The 18,568-nt window shown below is 42.8% G+C and overlaps 1 protein-coding gene across 8 annotated transcripts in view; it reads left to right on the top strand.

Annotated features, from left to right (window-relative positions):
• Window positions 1–18,568, top strand: part of SIPA1L1 (signal induced proliferation associated 1 like 1) — a 313,038-nt gene that overhangs the window by 112,960 nt on the left and 181,510 nt on the right. The gene's annotated exons all lie outside the window — the stretch shown is intronic.

Here is an 18,568-nt window from a genome sequence, read left to right as displayed (position 1 = left end):
TGTCAGGAGTAGAGGGAGGGGAATGCTTTTCTTTTAAAGATTTACTTATTTACTTTTATCGAAGTCAAATTTAGAGAAGGAGAGACAGAAAAATCTTATACCCCCAGCTGCAATGGCTGGAAATGAACTGATCTGAAGCCAGGAGTTTCTTCTGGGTTTCGCATGTGGATGTAGGGTCTACAGGCTTTGGGCTACCCTCTACTGCTTTCCCAGGCCACAGGCAGGGAACTAGAAGGAAAGTGGAGCAACTGGGACACCAACTGGAATCCATATGGGATTCCGGTGCATGCAAAGTGAGGATTTATCCCCTAAGCTACTGTGTCAGGCCCGAGGGAGAGGAATTCTTTACCTATCTTGCTGTTTCAGTGTTGGGAACTTTCTAACGTAGGAGAAAAAAATCACCCATAGCTTTTTCATGAAAATAGAAGTTCCTTCAGAGCATCACATTTGTGGTTGTTGGGGCAACTGAATGCCCAGGGCCTGGTTTGCAGTGCAGTGGCCTAGAGAGAGGGAGAGAGCAGTCCGTGCAGGTGTGTTGAGGACAGCCCAGCCACCAGCCTTCCAGGGGCTGGTTTGAATAAAGTAAAAACAACTCAGTGGCAGATGCTCAGAGGGGCTGGAAGACTGGCAGTATTTTGAGAGAGGTGCCTTAGAGTACGGAACTGTGGTAGTGTTTGAACCACGTGTGGCCCATTTCACGTTAGTGGTGCTAGTGAAAGCTGTTGCTTGCCTCTCTCTCTGGGGAGGAGAATTCCAATCCTGGGCCCTGACTCCTTCCTGCCAGCTAGGATGGTGTTAAGCATGCCCAGGAGCCACTGCCTACCCACGCTGGTGATGATGAAGTCAGGTGCACCCAGGAAACTGCTTTCCTTGACTTTTTCCTTCTGTGTACATGCAGAAGGTGAGTTTTGAGGCAAACTGCATTGGCTGCCTTTTGCTGGGGTGAAGGGAACCTGGGGGCCGAGGGAACCAGCTTGTTTGTGGAGACAGGGTGGATGTCTCCAGCTCTTGGCATTTTCCTGCTGACCTGCTGACTGGAAGCCAAAACAACTAGAGCTGGTCTCCTTGGAGGGTGTGGCATGTTTGCCCTTAAAGGGTGTTTTTGTGATCAACCAGTTACTTTCAGAAACAGTTTTGTAATATTTTATGAATAAATTTGATTTAAGTAATCAAATTTATCAGTGCTGTGATAGTACATTATTTACATAAGTATGTTAATAAAACATTACTGTAATTTTCAGATGCCTATGGTTTTAAGAACATTGTTAGAATATTGATTTGATTTTTTTTTTTTTTTGCTGTCTACTTCAGTGAGGTGTTTTGTTTTTTAAAATTTATTTATTTGGAAGACAGAGTTATAGGGAGAGACTAGATATGTTCAGTCCGTTGGTTCACTTCCCCAAATGGCTGCAGCAGCTGTGGCCAGGCCAGGCCAGGCCAAATCCCGGAGCCAGGAGCTCCACCTAGGTCTCCCACATGGGAGTAGCAGGGGCCATGCTCTGTTGTCTTCCCAGGTGCATTAACAGAGAGTTCAATTTCAAGTGGAGCACCTGGGACACAAACCAAAGAAAGCTTAAATGGTTTGCCAGTATGACAGGCGGTGGCGTTAGCCAGTTTGCCACCACATTGCAGGCCCAATGCATTTTAACTCGTCTGGGTCGTGGAGCTGCCCCATCGCTGTGTACTTGACTCCCTGTAGGCTCTCTGCACCACTTATCTGTTCTCCTGTTTGAGGTGTACACCTCTTGGAGATGTCCTCTACGGATGCTGCCTTCTTCACTCAGTGTAATGCTTTTGAGATTGATCAAATTGTAGATACCTGGTTCTTTTAATTGGATTGGGGTTTGTATGGATTTGCTGTGGTTTATTTATACAGTGTCCCGCTGAAGCACACGTGGGATTGTTCTAGATTTTGAATATTAGAGGCAGAGTTACTGTGAACTTGCAAGGAAGTCTTTGGATCAGCCTGTGCTTTCCTTTCCATTGGGTAATCAGTTCTCTAGCAGTGGACTGTTCTGGACACATACAACATTTTAAGAGCTTTTAAGCCATTTTTTTTTTAGGAGTAGCTGTGCTCTTTTTCATTTCTACTGACAACAGGTAGAGTTTATGGTGCTGAGTACACATATCCTTGTTAGCGTTTGGTAGTGTCAAGTTGTCAGCATTTTTAATTTTTGCCATTCTTATGATACATAACTGACTTATGATACATAATAAAATCTCATTGGGCCGTTTCTGTATTTGCTCACTTGTATTTGTGTATTATTGATGCAAGATCTGTTCAGGTTTTTTTTTAATTGGATTGTTTGCATAATTGGGTTAGAGAGGGTGTGGAGAGGGAGAGAAGCTGTTTTTATTTGGATACAGTTTTTTTGTGTGTGTTGACTTGGTGCTTGCAGATATTTTTCTCAGTACATTAATTTTTCCTTCTCATAGTGATGACTTTCTGAGCAAGAGTTTTAACTTTTGAGGAAATGAAATTTATTTTTTAAAGATTTGTTTTTACTGGAAAAGCAGATTTACAGAGAGAGAGAGGTCTTCATCTACTGGTTCACTCCCCAAGCTGCCTGAATGGCTAGAGGTGAGCTGATCAGATCCAAAGCCAGGAGCTAGGAACTTCTTCCAGGTCTCCCACATGGTGCAGAGTCCCAAGTCCTTGGGGCCGCCCTCTACTGCTTTTCCAGGCCACAAGCAGGGAGCTGGGTGGGAAGTGGGGCAACAGGGATACAAACCAGCACCTGTATGGGATGCTGGCTCATAAAAGGCAAGAATTTAGCCATGGGGACATTGCTTTTATGTTTTCTTCAGAAAGCTTTACAGTTTCACATTTAGATACATATGTGATATGTTTGAAAGTTAGAAATCAGATTCACAAAAGGATAAGATCTTCCCACCCACTAGTTTACTCTCCAAATGACTGCAACAACTGGAGCTGAGCCAACCAGGAGCCAGGAGCTTCTTCCAGGTGCAGTACTATTCTTCATTGTGTTCCAGGCCATAAGCAAGGAGCTGGATCAGAATTGAAGCAGCCAGGACGACAACTAGTGCCCATGAGAAAGATTAACCTATTGAGCCACCATGTGAGCTCCCTGTGTATTGTTTTGAAATACAAAATTTGGAGCAATATTTTGGGAGAGTTTCTTACACCTTGATTTGAGAGCTAACCCGTGGACAGCTGTTTCTTATACTCTTTTTTCCCCTAATAGTTGTATTTCCTTTTCAGAACTGATTTGCAATGTATAAAATAGGAGAACAAGGTGGAAAACTTCAGTTTTCTAGAACTTCTATGTTAGGGTTGTAGTGGCTCTTTTCCTGTAACCAAAAAAGCAAAATAACCAAAAACAAAACAAAATACACCTGCAAAGTTTTGTTGTTGTTGTTACATTGAGCCCTGCTGTGAGTTATTTGTCTTCTTTTTGATTCCCACACAGGCTGTAAGAGGAAGTAGAAGGCAGAGGAGGGTTCAAAAGAGAAGCTAATGATTTATCGTATTCTATTCATTCTCTAATGACTTTTAAAAGAAATGAGGACTAAACATGACTGTTTAGACAGCTGGGAAAAACAAATATAGCTCAATGAATTCCCAGTGGAAACAACTCAGTGGTCTAGAAGTTAATGAATTGATTTTGGCATTATTTATCGGTAGAAAAGTCATTAAAGACTAGTGAAAGGGGAGTCAGTTGTAGGTGGTGCTAACACTCCTGAGCTGCAGCTCTGGAGGCTGCAGTAATGGAGTCTGCAGGATGTAAGGGGAGACGATTAGGGAGGCAAAGCGTAAGATCATAATGATTCCCGTGGCATTTAAGTAACAGACAAGGGCAGTGCAATGGAAAAGAAGGAATCCTGTGCATCACAGTGGTAGTTAATTGACATCTTAATGCTTTTCAGCTCTGTTTTCCAGGGGATCGATTAAAGTGCTGTGAAATCACTTGGTAGATTGTGTACTTCTAAAAGAGAATGAAGCCCTTGTGAGATGGGGCAGTGGTGTTGACCTCCTGTCCGGGTGGACATTTACGCCGGGTGGATGTTCATGTTTGTGCACATGTTTCTTTGTGCAGGAATAGGCAGCAGCCAATCTGGAGACAGCTGGGCGACTTGTGTGCTCTGCTCCCTGTTTCCGGATGTTTCCAGCTGATGGCTGAGAAGGCCCATTCATAGACCTGTAGAACTGTGTTAGGATTGTAGGCAGTGGCTGTGCTGACGTCTACGGGCAGGAAGAGTCTTTATTGTGCAATTTGAGGGCTCTTAATACTTTGTTCTTTACTGAAGCCTGAATGCTCATTTGATAGTAGTTTACCCACATCACTCAGATAAACGACATATGTCTGGGCTTCAGTTTTTCCTCTGCAGATAATGCATGCTTATAATTAGAGGCATTTGGATGTGAGAATGCTGCTAGGGAATGCATCCTGAAGTAATGAAACATCTTCTGTTGTTTCTCATATTGTGAAAATTTAAAACTTGTCCCCTTGATTCCATTCTTGAACCATTGTTAATTTTCAAATGAACAGAAGTAAGGAATACCCAGCTCGCTTGTGATTCCTGAGGCCTCGTAACAGCCTAAACACACTTAGAACATTACGTTCTATAGCCCTCACCTTGCAGGGACTATGGGTCTCCCTCCTGCTTTGGCTCCTGTGCCTGGCATTTTCCTCAATGCCAACAGTTTCCAAACAGAAACCTCTAACCATATTAGACTGTTGCTCAGGACACCTGCTGGCCTGAGGGAGATCACCCCAGCAGGCCCTCAGGACCTGCAGCCTTGCCTGCTGGGTGAAGGAATCCTTGCCTGCTGGCTGACTGCATCATTCCCTCCTCTTGGCACTGCTTACCTTGGTGCTTGTGGTGCACTATGCTCTGTCTCTGCTCAAGGCTGCTCGCTTGCAGTATTCCCCTTCCCGTCACCTCATCTTTAAGTTTTTAGTCAAGGTGTTCCTGCCTTGGGCACTACCTCCATGTTTTGCGACCGTCTTGTTGCCCCTCTCTGTGCTGTTAGTGTCTTCATGCAAGGAGGCTACAAATTCCTGGAGAGTAGGGAATCATGCCTTCGTGAGCCATGAACCTCAACTTGATATAGACACTGACATATCGTGGAGACCGTTCCCACTGTGATTTTCATGCACTGTTGCGGGCCTGATGGAGCCACCTGTTCATAATGAAGGCTCCTTCCTACAGGTGTTGAATGTAGAAGCTGAGAGGACCCTTTTCTACAAGTTGCTGTCTTATCTTGTTTGATGCTTAGTTCAGTGGTCTTTGGAAAGAAATTATTGGGGAAACAGAAAAAGAGATCTCCGAGTCACCTGGTTCTCTTTGCAGATACCAGTGGTGGTTCCCCAACCAGGATTGAAGTCAGGGGCAGAGACGCCAACCCAGGTCTCCCACCTGGGAGGCAGGTACCTATGCTCTCAAGAACCTGTTTCAACAGGAAAATGGAGCACAGTGTCGTAATTTGCACTGGTGTTCCAGCAATGGTAGGAAAGACCTACTAATATTGTTGCCATGCACAGTTTTTGGAGCTGAGGCTAGGGAGAGGTGAATGAGACTGCACGGCATTTCCCCTGTGATTGCAGGTAACTGTGAGACCAGGCTGAAGTCTTCGTTGGATTGTGGGTAGGAGTACATTTTCATTGCACCATTTTGGCTATAAAGAAAGCTGATGTTTCTGCAAAGGTCACAATGATCTGACCACATGCTTGCTGTTAGTTTGGCAATAGTGTTTAAAATAGGAAAAATCGTTTTACAAATAAACAGATTAAGGTGAAAGTGGAATGTTTATTTAGTATCTTTGTTTTATTTTAATTGGACAAACCCCTCTGCCTAGATTTCAGCAGAGGTGATCCTGACTTTTCTGCAGATAGTAAATTTATGATTCTGTCCTGACACCTGCATCTTCTGTTTTCTTCTCATCCCAACCCCAAAGAATGATCGTTTGTCTTTGGTGCTGTCTGTTGTCCATACCCTCTAGCTGCTTGTGGGAAGTGGGAGGTGGAGTCACACAATAGAATTTCCACAGGAGCAAAAGGGTTTTCTCACCTCTATCAGGTACGTTTGATTTAAAGCTGTTAACACCTTTTAAAAATGAAATGAGAGATGCCAGCTGGACTATGAATGCTATTACGTTTAAATGCTCAGGATTCTATGACAACAGATAGTGGCCATGAAAAACTGGTTTAGATCATAGAACTCCAGATTCTCTTAGCTGACAGTTTGTCTGGGTCATGAGCATAGCGGTGTTTGCGGACAGCTTGAGCTGATTGTAGGGTTGATGCTTAACTGCGTGGTTCCCCCAACACACTTCCCACAGAGTTCTTTCTGCTGGACTCCGTGTGAGCACTGTAGTTCAGCAACCAAAGTAGATGTGGTATTTCAAAAACAAGATGTCTTGTGCCCAAATACAACACTGAAGATATTTATTTTGATTTATAAGAATGTTTAATAATCATGCACATGTGTGCTTTAGACAGATAGTGGAGAATGAAATGTGTGTTAACACTGTGGTCTTGCTGTGTGTGTTGAGTTAGTTCCTAATGTCTGCAGTGGCAGTTGGGCTTGCCTGGCGTGAAGAGGGCCCTGCTGAAACAGGGTGAGGTTGTCTCACATAAAACATCAGTTGGGAACCAATGAAGGGCGGTGGTTCTGCCGAGTCTCTAGGAGGGAGTCTGGCTCCCCGTGGCTCTCGGAGTCCTTACTGTAAGACCATGGTCCTCTGAGGAGACACTTCAATAGCAGAATGATGAGCTAATGACTGTTTATGAAAGACCATACTACTATAATGTAGGGGAAATCAGTGTGTGAGGGGGTAAGTAAAATCCCAGAGCCTATGAAATTGTATCATAAAATTAAAAAAACCCATGGTTCTCGGCAGCACAGGGCACTTGGAGCTCTAGCCAACATGTCTGGGAGAGTAGAGGACCAGCACAGCAGGGGCTTCTGGCATCGCCACCCGTTGGCTTCTACTTGTAACTCCTTGGCCACCGCTGACTTCAAGAGGGTTCCAGTGTGGTGTTGAAGTGGGAACTTTGCCAGCCCAAATAAAACCATATTTCTGTTACTAAAAAAGAAGGGAGGGGAGTGGAAATTGAATTTGAAGAAGTTGACAATCTGCCATCAAATATAGAATTTATTTTTTAAATCATGAATCTGCCTAACTGGCCTTTGAAAATTCAGAGGGAAGTAGATTTTTTTAGGGATCTTTTACAGAAGCATTTCAACTTTGAGCATTCCCCCCCCCCCCAAAAAAAATACCTTTTTTTGCCTGGGCTTTTGTAAAATTTTTAATGCATTTTATCTTTCTCTAGTAGGTCATCCTAGCAGTGGGGTGAACGTTGCAGATTCTGAAATTCTCGCATGCCTCTCCTTAAAGGCAGGAACATTTATAACACATGGTCAGGTCTTCCTCACAGAGCCTTTCCTTTAGGTACTGGTCTGGGAAGGTCTCTCACTGGCTGGGGTCTGCTTTGGAAACTGTTTACTAACCCAGTATCACATCTGCTGTTTTCTTCCGATCCACTATGGTCTTTATTGACTCTGGATGTTTCTACCTGGTACGTTTTTTGCATGCGAAGTTTTGCTTGTCCATCTCTGACAAGCTGGAGAAATCTTGTTCCCCACCAGGTTTCCCTTCCTCTGCTCAGCCCTTCTCCTGGCACACACGCTGGCCATCCTTGCCCTCCTCCGTCGCCTGCTGAGTGCCTCCACGGCTTGACTGGCCCTGAGGATTGTGTGTGGTCTGCACACCGCATCAAAGGAAATACAGCGGTGATGATGTGGATGGAGAAGGAAAAGAAGAAATTGTTAAACAGCTTTTTTTTCAATCAATCTGTTTCATTTTCTTAGAACATATATGTCTTTGACTACAACTTACTTATGTGGACTCGCCTTGGAGCAAGAGAAGCTTGCAATGTGGTCTTGTATTTAGCTGTCTTGCTTCCTGTAGGCAAATCGAGGATTCTTACAGGAGCTAGATGAGAGTGTCTATTGGATAGCAGCATACAGCCTCAGCAACATTATCAGTTGAGCGTTGTACATGAGGTGGAATCAAGGGTCTCGCGTTACATGTGCTCTGATTGCATTTCCATGGACTATAGTTTCTGAACTTTTTTTTAAGATTTTTTTTTTATTGAAAAGTTGGATATACAGAGAGGAGGAGAGAGATCTTTTGTCTGCTGATTCACTCCCCAAGCGACCCCAGTGGCTGGAACTGAGCCCATCCAAAGCCAGGAGCCCGGAGCCTCTTCCAGGTCTCCCATGTGGGTGCAGGGTTCCAAGGCTTTGGGCCATCCTCACCTGATTTTCCGGGCCACAAGCAGGGAGCTGGACGGGAAGTGGGGCCACCTGGACGTGAACCAATTCCCATTTGAGATCCCGGCACATGCTAGGCAATGACTTCAGCTGCTAAGCTACTGCACTAGGTTCTAGTTTCTGAATCTTAAAATCAGGCTGATCTTTCACATATTTAGGAAGTAGAATATTTGGATTTGTCCTGCTGTATGTATCATGGTGTTAGTTTATCTTTAGGCAGGTGGGTTAGACCAGGCCTGCAGTTAATAAGGGAAGATAGGCTTGCCGTGAGTCATGCATGTTTACTTATAGGCACATTAGTATTTTTACTATCATTACTGACAATTAACGATTGAATCCTAATGGACTGTATCAAGTTACTATGATTTTTGTTTTACAAAAATGCATATGTAATTTTTGTATTTATATATTAGGGATTTTTTTCCAGAGATGTAGTTTACTGTTTCATCTCTGCCCTGAGGGTGATTTTCCTAGTCTAGATATTAAAACTGACAGGACGTAGTTTTCTGAGTGATATAATGTATTTCCTACTGCATACCAGTACCAATCTTAAGCCACTGTGATGCCTTGCAAAATAACTTAGAAGAGAATTCAGTACTTTGAATCATTCTCAGAGTTGAAGAGGATAAAAACTTCCAAATTTATCATCAGTCTACGTCGTAATTGCTGAATAGATGTTACACTAGGAAATTTATGATTCTTTTATTTTCCCATTTTTGTACATAAAATGGAAAAGAATATGCTTTCTTCATTGTCAGTGAAAGTATTTGGGGCAGTCACTGTGGCCCTGTGAACTTGTACTCCCAGAGGAGCACTGCACTATGAGGAAGCTTGAAGAAGGGGTTTTTGTTGGCATCTTCTATGGAATGACACTCAGGGACCTCCACGCACTATTTATGTGTGCTCTATTTATTTCACTGTGCTGAGCAATCGGAAATCGGTTTTTGCAAACCATCTTACTCTGAAGAATGGCCTGCTTTGATCAGTTCTATGAAGAAGTACATTCCAGGGCCCCTCAGCCACAGGATGGCTCTTTTCGTCCTAGCTGCCGCTCCTTCTTGATGGAGGATGTTGGATGCCGAGGGAAGGCTTTGTCTGTGCATATGAAATGAACTTTGTTTGAATCTTCCTCAAACAGCTTTAGCTGCTCAGGAGTCCAGCCGGACATTCCCCACTGGATGGTAATTTAAATGCAGGTCAGATTTAGAGCCCTGCTTACATTAGTTTAAAACAAGACATTGCCTTTGGAACTGAGCCCTCGTGCATTTGGGGCTTAGGGCTCTGATGAGCTTTCTCCTCCGACCCCCTGAAGTGTGTTTTAGAGCCTGTGCATGGCACACATCAGGCTGGAAGCCATCCTGTGTGCCCATGACTTGGTCTCGGATTTTCTGCTCTCCTTCCGTTTCTGGGGTCTGCGCTGAGTGCTTCCAATAAATTGGTGGCAAGGTTAGAAGTTTTTCAGGATGAAACACAGTCTGTTTTCTGTATACTAATTTGATGGGCTATTTTTCTGTTTGACTAGTAACAGAGACGGTGCAAAGAAAATCTAGTAGGTTGACTTTAAGATCATACCATTGTGTTGATAGATTTTTAGTTATATTAAGGTAAGAAAATTTTCTTCAGGATTCAGTGTGACATTGTTAATTACAAGAATGTGAAAATAAGGCAGATATCAACTCTTATCTGGGACTAAGATTCACTTTCTCAAATGATACAACTTGGCATCATACATTTATGCAAAGTGAATAATCAGTTATCAAAATACTGAGTGATTTCTTTCAAGCTTCCTTTATCATGCCCAAGAATATGATTTACACAGAATGTGTTGAATAAAAAAGTTATTTAGGGCAGGGTGGGTTGGGAAATATATTGCTAACTTTTTAAATACCGTATTGACAAACGTATTAATTGTGCTTTTTATGTACTTGAATGATTGCATTAAATTTCCTACAAAATGAAACAGATGATAACCTTAAAATTAGGTTTTTAATCATTTTGAGTTTATTAAGAAATAACCCTGAAGGCCAGTTGGGTTTTGTTTGTTTGTTTCATTTAAACAATGTAAAAGAACAATTTCTATGTGTGTAGGGAAAGCCATGTTTATTTCTCGGCTTTTCTTGAAGTCTGGACGTTTATCATCTTCACTAGCTTCTTCATACATTATCTTGGGGCTGATGCCTTATGCTAATGTTAGTGTGTAACTTTACATCTTGTTGGTACTTTGAACAAAATAGAATTACTTATTGTTTTGTGACCCATCTGTACCTGTCATGTTCTCCCTCTTTTTTTATGCCAAAGCAAATATATTTTGAAAGGAGAAAAAAAAAAGAGATTTTATCCTGTGGTTCTGTTAAGGAGGGTATGTTGTCACACGTGTTTAAGATTAGTTGATGCATTTCTAATGCAAGACTCCTGTGACTATGTCTGCATTACACAAGTAGTGTTTGGATATTTCCAGGGTTACCAGGCTGTGCTAGCTAAGGTGGAAGTGTCATAAGATGATGCTTAAATTATTTGGGGAGATAATTGGAATTTTGTTTTCTTTGTTGTATACCTATTTGGACAAAATGCTTACTTGCATTAACCTTTTTTTAAAAGGTGACAGGTGTTGATGTCTAATGATGCACATACATTGTGGAGAACACATTCTAGGTTAATGTTTCATAGGAATGATGGTTCATGTTCCCGTCAGTCGGAAGTTTTAACTTCATAGTGATGATATTTATACTACTTTACTTTCTAAATGTTTTTTTTAGGTCACAGAGTACTTAAGTAGTTAACAGCAGACACTTTCTGATTCTCAGCATCCTATCCAAATAGGCCATTCACATTTAAAGACAATAAGAAATCATATCCATGTATTTATGTATTTCTAATTCGTTGGAAGACAAATATTAACAATTATTTGACTTTCAGCAATGTCGTAAGTATGATTCCTGCCCCTCTCTTCCCTCCCCACCCCACCCAGCGCCAAGCGTTTATCATAGCAGAATGCTCCAGCAGTCATGGAAGCTCCAAACAATTCTGGGGTGCCATTCTCTGGTGTGTAGTGACAGCTGTTGCTAGTGGTATGGTGATTATTTGGTCCTTCTTTCCTCTTGACCCATCTTAGGCTTTGTCTTCCTCTGAACTGTCACCATGCTTACCTTTGTGGGGATTTTCAGCTTAGTGCAAGAGATGTGAACCAAGTGGTGTGCCATACAGTGAACACGTAGTGTATGGATGATCTGTGTCTCCCTCCCTCCCTGCTTCTCCTTCTCCCTGGAACACTGCCTTTCATATAAATAATCTTTTTAAAAAAGAAAATGCTCATATGCTTCTAAACAGACCCACTGATGGTCTTAGAAAATGGCCCCTGTGTTTTCTGCTCATCTAAGTCTGTCAACAGTTCCCTGCCTCTGGCCTCTGCCATCCAGCAGTCTGACCATGTTTAACTTGCCAATGCCAGGGACCAGTGCAGCCAGCACAGGCACAGCTTCTTGCCCTTGACAAGCAGGTCTTTGTTGGGATACTTTGGGAAATTCTGGAGACTACCAGAGTTGGCATGCCAAGAAGTGGTATCGTAGCCTCATTTTTCGTGCTCACCACTTGATGGCACAGCTACAGAAAGGAATTTGGCAGCCAGGTCCCATTCTGGATTGCTTGAAGTTTCAAGGGGTGGTAGGACATGGTGTAGGAACATGTTACTGGTTTTACTAGTTCAGAAGTCTTAAATTCCAGCATAATCATGTTTTTTTCCAACAGTATATTTTTATGTTTCATTAGTAAAGAAGTAGCTTCAGCAAGAGGGGGATTTGTGGTCACATTTTCCATGTGTTCCTTTGATTTGAGATCAGAGCTGTGCAGTAATATGACTAGAATGATGCAAATGTAGATTCTGGGTATAAATAATCTGTTCCCTGATTCAGACCTGAGGACTGTGGCATAATCCTGCTGTTGCCCAATTCTGTAATGGCCTAGGAGTTTATGGGAGAAAATCATTGTCTGAGGGGAAGCCTTGGAGGAGGATTTGGTGTGGGCCTTCTGGTGGCTAGGACATGGAAACACATGCTGCGGTATCCCTTCCCCCTGCCTTCGGTTCCTAAGCTTTGCCTGGATGGTTTCTTGCTGTGTGGACTGGGTCCAGGAGTGATTTTAATTGTACTTGTAAAGCTTGAGGTGAGTTAGTTTCTTGGGTTCTTCTTTTGGGCAGTGATTGCACTTTCCTGCATTCATTTCCCCTTTTCTTATCTTGACAGGTAGGACTGGGTCTCTCATTTCCATCCTGGTCTGCAGCTCCCCACTCTGTTCTCAGCGTTGCCCTTTAGCGCTGATCACAAACTGGTTACTGAACAACTCCATGGGTACATGCCAGATTTTTTTTTTTAAGATTGATTTATTTTTATTTGAAAGGCAGATTTACGAGAGAGAAGAGACAAATCTTTCGTTTGCTTCTGGCCCACTCCCCAAACGGCTGCAGCTGCCAGAGCCGGGCTGTTCTGAAGCTGGGAGCCTGAAGTCCCTCTTGGTCTTCCTGCGGGTGCAGTGGTCCAAGGCTTTGGCCCATCCTCCAGTGCTTTCCCAGGCCACAGGCAGGGAGTTGGATCAGAATGAAACAGCTGGGATTTGAATCAGCACCCATATGGGATACTGGCACTGTAGGTAGAGCCTTAAGCTACTTTGCTAGGTGCCAGGCCCTAGATGCAAGATCTTGTTTTGCTGTGTTTGTGAGCAATTCAAGGGTGCATTTTTATGTGTATACAACTCCTGGAAATTAATGAAATTATTAAATTAATTAGTTCGTGATGTGTCTGCAACGACATAGTATTAAACCTTCCCGATGCCCCTAAGTATTTTGACAGAGTTCATCATGATATTATCCTTCATTAGAAGATACAGCTGAAGTTGGAACTTGCGTTTTTATTTTTCACCTAAAAGAAATAGGAACAGAAGTATTAGGCATGCCCTGTTAGGAGTAATAGCAGTCTTACAAAATCTGCATAATTTTATTTAGTGGTTTATGATAAATTAAAAATGCATTCTAGTCCAGTAAACATTTCTTCTATTAGCCCTGAAGTTTCTATATATTTAACTCCTTTTTAAAAAAAGGTTTATTTTTATTGGAAAGTCAGATGTACAGAGAGGGAAGATCTTCTATCCAATGGTTCATTCCCCAAGCGGCCACAACAACTGGAGCTGTGCCAATCCGAAGCCAGGAGTCCAGAGCCTCTTCTGGGTATCTCACGTGGGTGCAGGGTCCCAAGGCCTCGACTATGCTTGACTGCACAAGCAGGGAGCTGGATGGGAAGTGGGACTGCTGAGATTAGAGCCGGTGCCCATATGGAACCCTGGGCATGCAGGGTGAGGACTTTAGCTGCTAGGCTACCTTGCTGGGCCCTATTCGACTTCTTCTTCCAAAAAGTTTATTTGGAGGGAAGATTAACAGAGGGAATGGAGCGAGGTGAGATAGATGGAGAAAGAGAAAGATCTTTCATCTGCTGGTTCACTCCTCAAGCACTTGGCAGAATCAAGGGCTGCACCAGGCCAAAGCCAAGAGCCCATACATAGCCCCATCCAGGTATCCCATGTGGGTGGCAGGGACTTGCAGTGCTTGAGCCATCATCTGTAGCTTTCTCAGGTGCATCAGTGGAAAACAGAAATTGGAAGTGGAGCTGTGGGGTCCTAACCACCACTCTGTTAATGGGGTGTCAGCATCACACAGTGGTGGGATAATGTGCTGCTGCCATGCGGGCTACTGCAATTAGCATCTTGCGTATCTTTGTGAAAGAACTTTGTGCTACTCATCATTGATACTGTTAATACACCAGACTGAAGGAGATCTCTGGTTTAATATTTACTATTTGGAAAGCAGAGGTGACTTTTTAAAAAAATTTTCAGTTTGTTTTATGATACAGTTCTATAGGCTCTGGGATTACCCATCCGTCTCCGATAGTTCCCTCCAACCCCTCCCCCCAATTGATCTCCCCTCTAGTTTTACAATGGGTGTCCTTCATGAACAGTCATTGAAATGTTTCTGACAATGTAGGCCTGGACAGTGTCAGAGTTCAGCATCCTGCTGTTTGGTCTGTATGCACAGAGACATATTGTACTTTGCCTCCAGATTTGGGCATACCGGTCTCTGATGCACTTCCGTTATATATCCCCTTAAATACAGAGCCAGTGAATACACTGACTTGGGTTTTTAGCACAAGTTTTCTGACTGTGGATTGTATAGTTATGGGTATTGATACTTTAGAATATTGATGTTATAGATTTTGGATTTAGCTGTCCAACTTGGATGCTTTCATTAGTTTTGTCAGTTATGTTTTGTGTCTTACTGTACCAGCCAAAACCTTGAGTGGACTGTTTCATGGTTTCTGTCTCTGATGCTGAGAAAGTCTTCAGTCTGTCACCATCCAGTAATGTTGATTACAAGTTTCGTCCAACTCCCCTGTATCAGATTGAGGAAGGTTATTTAGGTTTCTAGGGGATTTTATTATTATTTTTTAATAGTAAGTGATGAGCTTTTTCAAGTGCTTTTGCTAAACATGAATATGATTATATGCCTTTACTCTGTTGATATTAAATAGATTGTTTTTCAGCTGTTATAATTGATTTTGAGATGTTGAACTTGCATTTCTGGAATGAATCCCGTGTGGTTGTATCTAATAATTTTTTTAAATTATCCAAAAGGCAGAGATACAGAGAGAAAAACGGGAGAAGTGGAAAGAAGCCTCCACCCACTGATTTATTCCCCAAATGCCTGCAACAGCTAGAGCAGGACTAGGCTACTAGGCTACAGGCAGGGCTTGGGAACTGTGTCCCAGTCTCCCGTGTGGATAGCAGAGATCCAAGAATGAGCACCTTCATCTCCTTGTTTTCCAGACACAGAAAGATGGGTGGGCAGTGGACTAGGCCAGACTCAGCAAGGCCCTCTGATGGGAATGTTGGAGTCACAGACTGTAGCTTAGCATTCTGCACCACGGTGCCTGCTCCATCTAATCCTTTTTGTATGTTGCTGGATTTTGAAAGTTTTTTATGTACTTCCTTAGGTTTAATGGCCTGTTATTTTCTTCTTTGTGATAACCTTTTATGTGAGCTCTAGTATTGGGTGATGGCGAATTCATACAATGTGTTTGGAAATGTTCTGTTTTCTGAAAGATTGCAAAGTATCACTGATTTAGTGTGGGGTGTTGAAGTCTTCAGTTAGTAATGTGTTTTCTCCTTGTTTGTTCTGTCCATTTTTGTCTGATTTGTTTTGGAGCTCTGTTTGTAAGATAATTCGTTTATGGCTGTTACGTCTCCTTGCTACATTGACATTTTGTTGTTATAAGTTGTCCTTCTTTTCTCCCCTGATTTTTTTTTATCTTAAAATTGATCTAACAGGATAACTGCTCTGCTGCTCTTATGATTCCTGTTTCTGTTGACAGATACTGGAAACAGTCATGTGTTATTTTTAATTTGAAAGTCGCATTTTGAGGGAGGGAAGAAGGGCAGTGAAGCAAGTGAGAGAAGACAAAGAATATCTTCTATCCACTGGTTTAGTCCTGAGACAGCTGCAAAAGCCTGAGCTGCTCTGATCCAAAGTCAGGAGCCTCCTCTGGGTCTCCTGTGTGGGTGCAGGGGCCCAAGGACCTGAGCTAACCTCTGTTGGGAGGGAGCCAGATCAGAAGTGGGAAGCAGCTGGGACTAGAACCAGAGTCCATATGGGATGCTGCAAAGGATTAGCATGCCGCACCACCACGCTGACCCCATTAAAGAATGTTATGGGGTGGAGGGGGGGGTAGGCCTAGCTGTTAAATTAACTGTTAAATGCCTGTGTCTCACTTCACAGTGCCTGGGTTCCATCCCCACCTCTGGCTCTTGGACCCCAGCTTTCTGCTCATGCTGACGTGGTAGGGAAGGCTTAAATAATTCGGTCCTTGCCACCAATTTGGGTGACTTGCATTTTCTCAACTGCTGGTCACAGAACTGGCATCTGAGCAGGGAACCAGTGATGGGTGTTTTCTCTGTCTTTCTGTCTCGTCTTTAAAATAGATAAAAATTTAAGAATATTATGGTGCTATCCTTTATAACATGTTCTTTAAATCTGTGGCAATTTTTGTCATGTTTTATTTGTATGTATGATGTGGTGAGTTAAAGTACAAGAAGAATCCTTTAAAGTTAGCATGCAGTTTCCTGTAGAGTTTTTGCAGTTTTCACCACAGTGAGGATTTCGTACCCTCAAAATCCCTCATGTTGTTCCTCTGGAGTCTCGGTTCCATCTACCGGTGGTCTTTGGCAGCTGCTTTTAGGAATGCCACTTCATTCAGTCAGTCTGGACAACTAGTGACAAAGTGGAGTGATAAAAGACATCACCTTCTAATGCAGCTGCTTCCCCTCAACTTGCTTGTGAGAGTCATCCACTTCATTGAGCCCGTTGGTACTTATTTCCTTTTTATTGCTTCTTATCCCATTGTGTGGGCATACCAACCTTTTGCCAGGTTTTGATGATGATGAACAGCTGCTGTAAAAGCATTTGTATCGGGCCCGGTGGTGTGGCCTAGCGGCTAAAGTCCTCGCCTTGAACACACCGGGATCCCATATGGGTGCCGGTTCTAATCCTGGCAGCTCCACTTCCCATCCAGCTCCCTGCTTGTGGCCTGGGAAAGCAGTCGAGAACAGCCCAATGCATTGGGACCCTGCACCCACGTGGGAGACCCGGAAGAGGTTCCAGGTTCTTGGCTTCAGATCGGTGCGCACCAGCCCGTTGTGGCTCACTTGGGGAGTGAATCATCGGATGGAAGATCTTCCTCTCTGTCTCTCCTCCTCTCTGTATATCTGACTTTGTAATAAAAATAAAATAAATCTTTTTTTTAAAAAAAAACATTTGTATCGAGGTGTTTTTGTTTTCTTTTGGAGGGAGTGCTTTATGATGTTCGGATGGCTAGGTCCCTTGGTATTCACTCTACACTCTGACCAGCAGCACTTGAGAGCTCTGCTTGCTCTGTGCTTGCCATCACTTGATATTGTCTGTGTTTTATTTTAAACATCCTAATAGTTACAAAGGCATCTCTTTTCCTTGACTTTAATTTGCATCTCTCCAAAGGTTTATGATATAAGACATCCTCTTTGGTGAAGTGTCCTTTTTAAACTTTTAAAACTGTTAACCATTTATGAGAAAACTTACTCTAATGACAGGGAATATGATCTTGTCTTGATAACAGAGGTCTCTGATTGAACTCTGTTACCGGAGTTTGGCCTCCTGGGGAAGGTTTACAGGATTATTGTGTGATCCTGGCTGCTTCCGTTCCCTTGGGGGCCTTGCTCGGCTGCTGCAGTGTGCTTGATTCTGGCAGCCGTCCCACTTCCCAGTCCCTTTCTGGTTTACTGCTTCTGTTAAATGTTCATGAATAAGCTTGTTATAACTGTGTTTAAGGAAGGAACGGTGCAGTGCCTCTCAGTCAGTGGCCCAAGACCACTTCTTTGGTAATGTACATGAACTCAGTAACATCTCTTTTAGTACTTCTCAAACTGGGGCATTCCCACAGGCAGAGAGGTCTGGGAGTGAGAATACGCGTGTGCTCCATCGACTACAGACTGAGCAGTGTGCTCACATGACGTGGGATCTGTCAGGTAGCTCTTTGCAAACAAGGGAGACCGTACTGTTGATGAACAACCAGGCAAGGATTAAGTTTTTCCATTTAGGCCACTTAACCATGGATTATTACATGTTCTTTATAAGATCTACTGAACTCACAAGGCATAGTTTTCGTGAACAGCCTTTTGTAAAAATTCGGTTTCTTCAAGCTTCTAATCTTAGAAATTCTGCATACATTGTTATTAATATCCCAAGAATAACAAGAAAAGGTGTGTTTTTGAAATCCTTATTGCATAAAAAAGGTTTAGGTCGTGAGTTGCAAGGTTGACGATTTCCTGTATTCATCGTGTTTTCTTCATAAATTTGTTATAAATAAAACTTCAAGGCGTGGTGGCTTAAGAAAATATCATGAAAATGGGAACAGAAACTACTCACATGTATGCAGTTTATGTAGGCTCAGTGTCTGCATTTGGTTGATCAGAGTCCTGCTTACGTTTTGAAGTAGTTTCCTGCTTTGAGAATACTGATGACCGGCAGGGAGGGTGTGAATATGTGTCCCACCAGGAACCAGGAGTCCTGTGTCTAATCACTTCACATTGAAAGAATACCCTTAGAATTCTCTTGGTGTTGAACAATTATTTCTGCCAAATTTATCATGGTTTTAAATCCTTGTGTAACTTGTTTAAAGGGATGAACTTTCCGCTGTAA

Source organism: Ochotona princeps, chromosome 26, assembly GCF_030435755.1.
Source record: "Ochotona princeps isolate mOchPri1 chromosome 26, mOchPri1.hap1, whole genome shotgun sequence".
Lineage (NCBI taxonomy): Eukaryota > Metazoa > Chordata > Mammalia > Lagomorpha > Ochotonidae > Ochotona > Ochotona princeps.
The sequence above is the reverse complement of the archived record's forward strand: the minus strand, read 5'-3'. Positions and strand labels throughout refer to the sequence as shown.